The sequence below is a fragment of the Phyllostomus hastatus genome, unplaced genomic scaffold, assembly GCF_019186645.2.
Source record: "Phyllostomus hastatus isolate PE091 unplaced genomic scaffold, TTU_PhHast_1.1 phas_contig_40, whole genome shotgun sequence".
In the NCBI taxonomy this organism is placed as follows: domain Eukaryota; kingdom Metazoa; phylum Chordata; class Mammalia; order Chiroptera; family Phyllostomidae; genus Phyllostomus; species Phyllostomus hastatus.
In genome coordinates, this window is record NW_025333872.1 from 4337762 (window position 1) to 4345643 (window position 7882).

General features: G+C 40.6%; 1 pseudogene; it reads right to left on the minus strand.

The window, feature by feature from the left end:
• Positions 1-1140: 1140 nt before the first annotated feature.
• Positions 1141-4716, minus strand: LOC123821440 (annotated as a pseudogene).
• Positions 4717-7882: the final 3166 nt, after the last annotated feature.

Below are 7882 nucleotides of genomic sequence, written 5' to 3' on the forward strand. Positions count from 1 at the left end.
ACCATTACTGAACACTTTATGGACCAGTTTTTTTCCTATACATACCCATGATAATTATGCCCAGTATAATTTATAAATCAGGCACAGGAGGATTGTAAGAAAGAATATACTGTGATAAGAGCTATGTGAACATGGTATCAGATAATCTGATAACCTAGACAGCTGTTAAGTGGCTAATGGACAGGTCGGCTACACACTGTGGTGGGTGGGCCAGACACAGGAGGATTCACAGCTCAGGCAGGTGGAGCAGGGAAGTGCAAAGTTATCACGCCACCCAGAATGCTGAGACAAGTATCTGTAGGGGAACAAGTGTGTTAAGGGTAAGCCTAAAGCCGGTGGGTGAAGTCTTCCCCTTTAGCAAAATTCCCTGAGGAAACACCCTTCCTGGCCCTGAGGCCTTGGCAGAGATATGAACTTGGGTAATTCTCATGGGTGGTGGCTGTAGGGGGTGTGAGTGTGTGAGAAGGGAGGGGTAGAGGCTGTTTTGAAGACACAACTTTCTTGTCACGTCTCTGGCAGGTTGGAGACAGTCATTTCTCTCTACCTGATGCTCCCAACTCTGTGCTGGAACATCAAGAGCATTTCTCTAAACTAGACATCTCATATGTCACTGTGCACACAAACCCCTGGGGATCTTGTTAAAATGTAGATTCTAATTCAGGATCTGAATTAGGTTGGAGCCTGAGATTAAGTATTTCTGAAGGTTTTCAGGTGATGGTCATTCTGCTGGTACTGAGAACATATTTTGAGTGACAAGGTCAACACCTTTGCATCCAATGGCATCTTCATCACCAGGGAGCTTTTAATTTTTTATTATTTATTTATTTTTTTAGAATTAAAACAGATTTTATTGACCTGTAACTGGTAATGATGGGACTGGTGGTTATCAATTTAAACTTCTTAATTAAATGTCAGTCCGAAAGTGCTTATTTAAGACACTGAAAGTTGATTCTACTGTGTCCCAAGGACTGTGTGTAGATAGGTTGCATGCTCTGCCAAGGCTTACAGTTTATCTGGGGAGACAAAAGCAAAATCTATGATAGAGGTAAGCCAATAATGCCATCAAAATGCCATGGGAATTGACAGAATAAGATCAGAGAAAAATATGAATAAATATATTTCAGCTAATAATATATCTTCCTAAATAACTTCTATAGCATATGCTAGCTGTCCTTGAACAGAAAACTGTAGGTAGATGGACATTCTTTCTATGTTGCCATTACATACTAGCAAACCTGAATAAACAGATTTACTAATATTTTTGGTTTTTCTCTGTTCCATATTCAATAGAGATTTCCTTGCCTTTAGCCCAACCAGTGAGATGATGCAGGAGGTCTTTGACTTCCTTTCCTTCCCACGCATCTCCCCTATGCCTGAAGAAATTCATTTTTTGTGCTTTACTGAAGTACTGCTTTATTTTGGCCTTGTGAACAAGATGGTTGAGACCCTTCCTCCTCCCCAGGTAGAAAAGTGCACTTGCCTGATTGGACCTGCACATGCTCCTGTAACTGTCTATCGAAGGATCTATTTAAGCATGTATCATACTTTTCCATTAGTTCGGCATCTTCATCTAGCTCTTCATTTTCTGGCTAGAACAGGAGACAGGCCACGATACTGATGACCTTTTTCTACCAACTGTAACACTTCTTGGAACTATTTTTTAAATATGTTAAGTGGCTGGCGGAATGGAATTGGAGTTGGGTTTTAGAAAACTAAGAAGAATGTTGGCCAAAATGAAATTTTGTTTCTCCTTTACCAGCCACTTAGGTGGATTTTGCAGAAAGAGGAAAGTCTGTTTGTTCACTATATTTTCCGTAATGGTTGTGGCCTCTTTGTGATTTGGGTTAAGATAGCTCAGAAGTCCAGAAAACCTATCTGCTCTCAAAGCTTCTAGACTTTTCCTGCAATTCTTCTCTTGGAGTAACTGACTCTCTTTGCTTTTTAATGGACCCAAATCCAAAGGGCAGGAGAATTCCATGATTTACTGAAACAATTATTGATTTTCTTGCTTAGGGGCGTTCCACAGTTTCTTTTTGAGTATTCCTTGTTTCCAGAAGAACCATATAATCAGCAAAAAAGTCAAAGCACTTTTCCATATCTGATTGAAAATTTTGTAAATAGGGTGCAAACTTGCTAAGAGTCAAATAATATTCAGTTTTGTATGAATATTCCTCTTTCATGATAATTTTGCCATAGTTTTTTTAGATGATTCTTTTTCTTTGTGGAAACAGAGAGTGAGCTGAAAAATCTGAATAGTATAAAAGCCAACTTCTATTTCACCCAAGAAACCAGAGACATATTACACATCATATTTTCTTTGGGATTTCTGCGGTGACCAGGTCTCTGTTTCATAGTCTTTCCTATTGGTTTGTTTGTGGGATATTTTTGAAAGCTCCTGGTGCATTTTCAGCAGCTTCCAGGAAATACGTTAGATCATTAGCAGTGATAGCCCTGCAGTTTTTGTTCTTATCCAACTACCATTTGATTTTACTTTTGTAGCCCTGACCAAATGTATCTGAGATATAGGAATTTTTAGGTGCTCTCCTTTCGGCCTCATTTACCCAATGCAGATCAGTGTCAAAGTCTGTTGCTTTATCCTATAGAAATGTCTTGCTAAAGCCTGACAAATAAATGCATGTTGTGGGAATCGAACACTCCCTTGTTTCAAGACCTTTTCAACTTTATCATTCTGTAAAGCTTTAGTTAATGGAGAAAACAAATTGTTTTTTCATCTCCACACTCTGCACGGTCTTCTAAGCGGCAGACTTTGCACGTCAGGTTGAAATTTGTCCTTCCCTATTCCAGAGTCATAGAATAAATCCTCTTTTAATATTCTCAATGTAATTTGACACTTATCCAAGTGATAGCTACTTTTCAGTTCTTTCAGACAGCAGCTGGCAATCAGAGGATGGATGATGCACACACCTGAATATCCCCTGTATTCTGTGACTTCCATGTTTATTAGACATGTTGAATAGGTTTCTATCTTGTCTTCTACACCTTCAGGTTTCCAGGGCACGCAAGTGCATGCGATTCCCAAAAACATTTTACACTGTGACACTGGAATCATAAAATCAGTAACAGAAGAGCTGAGTAGAGCCAGGAAAGAAATGAGTTGTGCTTCCTTGCGGCCAATATTCTGTCCTTTTAGGATATTCTTGACTACATTTCTGTATACATTATATCAAAAGTTTCTTTCATGATCATGAAGAAATGAAAGTTTTCACAGTTCTTGTGTTGCTTTTCAATTTCCTCCAGTTTGGCCTCAAAAGCTCTTTGTTCCTTGGCAGAAAGCTGGTACTTTAGTGCAACACTGTCTGCTGATTTTGCACTTTCATCAGGATTCTGGGATCTCATGCAGTTTAAGATAATTACCAATGTTTTTCTCTATCTCAAACCATTTGCTACTAAAATGAAATGGATGGTATCCTGTAGAATGTAGATATTTTCTCATGCTACAAAATCATCCACCAGGAGAAATACAGGAATATAATCTTGATGGCTGGCTCCCATATAGGTAATCAACTTGATTACTTCTTTTCCAGTTTCTGCAAAATCAGTTTCTTTGCTTTTTAACACAGTATACCTAAAGTTTTTCTGTAGACCCCAGAGAACATTCATAGCCAGTGCCGTGCACCTCATAGCCTATATGATAATAAAGATTGATAATTTTTACAAATATTTGTTTAAGAGACCCTGACCAACACTGTGTCAGATCTTTAAGGTTTTCATAATTGTCTCTTTTGACAGAGGCTGAAGAATAGTTTTCAGAAGAAAAATGGAAGTTATACCAAGATACTTTTCCAACTCAGTAAAAGTACTATTTTTTGTTTTCTTAAATTCTTGGAATTTAAAATGTATTTTTCTTGATATCTGTGCCTTTACACTCATTTTCACAGAGAATTTCCAGTGTGGTCAAGGTATCTTCTTCCTTTTTCTCTAGGACAACCAAAGATGATCAGATCATGGGAGGGCAGAAACCTCCTTGATGACTGAGTGACTGGTTTTAGTTTAAGAGTAATAATACTGTTTGTCACTTCTAAATTTAAGGTGGAAATACCATGGTCTGTTACTTCACCTACAATTGTCAATCTTACATGTAGTAGATGTTTCCACTGTTGATAGATCTGTGAGTTTACACAGATACACATTACACTTTCCATTCCTTTGAGAGTTTGGTAGCAAGCACAGAATATGTCAATGAGTGGCTCTGCTGGGCTTTGCACCAGAAAGAGTAATAGAAGCACTACCAAAAATTTCCCTCTCATCATTAGATTTTTATGTGTGTGAGAAGGAAAATCAGTTTACTGACTTGCCAAGCTCTTTCTCTCTGGCATAAATGTGGTCCTAGGGGTTTATACCTCTCATCTTTCAAGTATGATCTGCAGTTGTAGAAGACACAGCTGGGCTGATCATAAGGATTCTGACTAGAAATTGTCTCCCTTTCCTTATAGTGGTTATCTCTTTCTCACGTTGATTTGGAAAGTAAAGATTTGCTACCTGGCATTTTTGGTAAGCTTTGGCCATGCCCTTGCTCATGGATTTAGGATCAAAGTCCAACACAGCAAACCATTTAATTTCCTTCAGAAAATCTAAGTTCTTTGTTTGGTTTCAATGGCATTTGTTTGCTACAAGAATATGCCAATTGTAGTATGAATTATCTGGTGACTCACAAAAAGAAGCCCACCCAGGACCAACTTGCAGACTCGGACTCATGCAAGGTACCAGCAGGGACCCATTGTGCCTCACCAGCTCCTCATTTTGCAAAGGGCGATCTTACTCTTTAAGGTATCCAGAGAGGTGAATGGTTAAGTCACTGAAGGAGGACTCTGGCAAAGGGAAGGTGCTGCATCATCAGACCTGAAAGGAGTGAGTCTGTGGAAAGGGATAAGCCCCTCACCAGGATCAGCTTCCCTGTGCAGAGGCAGCAGATGAAATGAAAACAGCAGAGGCGCCGAGGTTCTGACACTGAGGATGTGGAGTAGAAAGGGACCTCCCCTGGGGAAAACCCGTTTCAGTTCTGAAGCACATCAGAGCAGGGCATGGGCTTGCTGGTCTCCAGCCGCTACTGCAAGGATTCTTTCCTGGAGTTGTTCAAGTTCTGCTAAGTGGCTCAGGACTAGGTGTGCCCTGCAGACTGAAGTCCGTGTGACTAGAGGATTTGAGATGCTGAGGCACCCAGAAAAGTTTCATCAAGGAAGAAGGTTGCAGCTGTGATTTGAGTAAACAAATCTACCTGAAGTAGAATCTACCTGAAATTACCAAAGACTGGAACAAAGAGCACATGAAACAATGGATAGCCAAAGGCCTTAAGATTTATGAAAAATATGGACAGATTCTGTTGAACAAAGAAGTCACAGTTAGTCCTGTGGGAATTAACTGAAAAGGAGCTTAGAGACATGGCACCACCATGGGGTCCAGCAATTTTGATAAAATATGCATGTAACAGTTTGAATAAGTTTCCCTGAAAATCACAATTGGAATTCTGGACAATTAGATTATACAAACCCTCCAAAAGAGAACACCAAAAAAAAAAAAAGAAAGAAAAAGCCACAACACACAAAGAAGATCAAAAAGCATCTTCATCTGATATTGATCATGACCTCAGCAAGACCAGAGATACCAAAGAACAAGAATCAGTTCTTATGAAAGGAAATGCATTAAGTGAAGTAGCAAAACCAAGGACAAAAAAAAATAATGAGCTAAAAACTGAACAGTTGATTTATATGCTCCATCCTTTTGATCAGCTCCACAGCAGCCACTGTTACACAGAACATTATCTCGTACTACCTGACACAGGACCAGGCAATCTCACGAACATAGAAACAGCCACAGGAAAGGACCTTAAGATGAAATTTAGCAATGAAGACTTCCGATTTGCATCAGCTTGTAGGAGTTCATACACCAATGGCACTACCCATTTTGGGGTCAAGGACAAATCCCATGGGGAAGTTGTTGGCATGAAAGTCACAAGTAAAGATTCCTTCAGTCATCACTTCAACCTAATGATCAAAAAGTGTTCTGAAGATAGTGAGATCAATGAAGCCAAGAAGTGCATTGGGAAGTTAAGGTTTGTGGAAGTCCTACTGCAGAACAATACAACATCTGACAGATTTGTCACGGAAGTAGATGTTATTCCAAAACACTCTGTATGGAGAAAAAAGTATTTCTACATTAAGATGCAAAACTGTGAAAATGAAACATGGAGACAAAGTGAAGATCATTCATTGTTTGTGAGAGAAGGGGCTAGCTCTAAGGATATTCTGGTAAATGTTAAGTAGTGGGATGTGAATTTCAAAGCACTTACAAAAAAGTTAAAGTCACTAGCAGGGAGCTTTTTAGAAATGCAAATTATTGGGCTCCACCTCAGAATCAAATCTTTTTTAAACAAGTTCTCCAGGGGATGTTGGTGCATTCTAAAGTTTGAGAACCACTGGTACATTGTATACATGAGCTATTGTCATTGGAAGTACAGATGAGATTTACAATACAAAGATGACATTCAACCAGCATAGAACTCCAAAGTGAGGAGATGTTCCCAAGAGGTTACTGAGCAAAGCCTTCTTCCAGATAGGCCCTGGAAAAAGTTCTTTGCCCAGGGAGCAGGTGGCACAGGGTGCTGGTATCCTCACCCTTCTTGGAACCTTCCATAGAAGCTCACTCTGTTGATGGGGCATTCCTGTGATACTAGCTCCCAGCATCTATGAGGAGAAACTTTGTGGTGGGTGTTTTATGGAAAGGGAAGAGAGAGAAGGATTTCTTGAGGTTGGTAAAAGAGAAAGTGGAGGCAGAGAAAGGGGTTGGGGGAAGTGGGCTTCTGGCCTTGTCACTAACACAGTGCAGTGCATGCAAACATACACTGTTCTGTGCTGGTGAAGAGACCTGACTTCTACATTGCAGTGGAGACAAGCTAAGTTTTTAAGGCCCAACTGGGACTCTCTAGCCCAGAGGAGGTTGAGAAAGGACATGGGAATACTTTTCACGAAATTCACTAGCTATCTTTGCATCCAGTTAATTAACTAGGAAAACTAAATAAACCCAAAGCCTTTTTCAGTTTGGAGGAGACCTTTGATGTCTCTGAGCACTGAGACCGGGGAGGTGGGCAGTGCTGGCTGGGGACCAAGGAGGTGGGCAGTGCTGGGCTGGAAACATCTCCCATGGATGGCTGAGCAGCATTCCGTTAATTGTGGCTATTAAACTGCTTTCTTGGGAGCTGTTTTGATTCATGTGGAATAGAGTAGGAGTCTATTCGACTCCCCTAGGGTTTCCTGTGGAGCATAATTATAGATGCAATGGAATAGGAATTCAGGTCAACAGTTACTTTAATGAGATGTCTGAAGACATGGCCCAGCCAAAGGGAGGGAAGAGGAAGAGGGGAAAGCGAGTGTGTAGGGGGAGGAGACAGATATCAGAGGAGGCGAGGGAGTTAAGGAAACTGGCAGGATGAGGGGACAATGAAGGTGTTTTTGAGGAGGTGAATGGAAGGGGAAGAGGAGGAATGGAGAGTGAGGGAGCCAGAGAAGCAAGCAAGAGATTTATTGTGTCCCTACCATGTCCCTGCGTGACACATTTTTAAAGACAAAGAGAGAAAATAATTCAGTAAATAAGTTAAGAGAGTGATATTGGGTATCCATGGAGAGGCTCTCAGTCTTAGATTCTGATGTTCCTTTTTTGAATCTGAGGCAGTGGGGAGATATGGAGAGTGGCTTTGACAACGTACAGGTGAGGCAGGAGGTAGTCAGGAAGGAAGCTCCCGAGGCCCCGCAGGGCTGAGGTAGAAAACACCCATACATGACAAAGACCCCCTAAGATGGGTTGTTCCTGTTTTCTGGGATAACTCTGAATCATAGAATGCGCCTGCACGCTACCCCTGATTCATTAT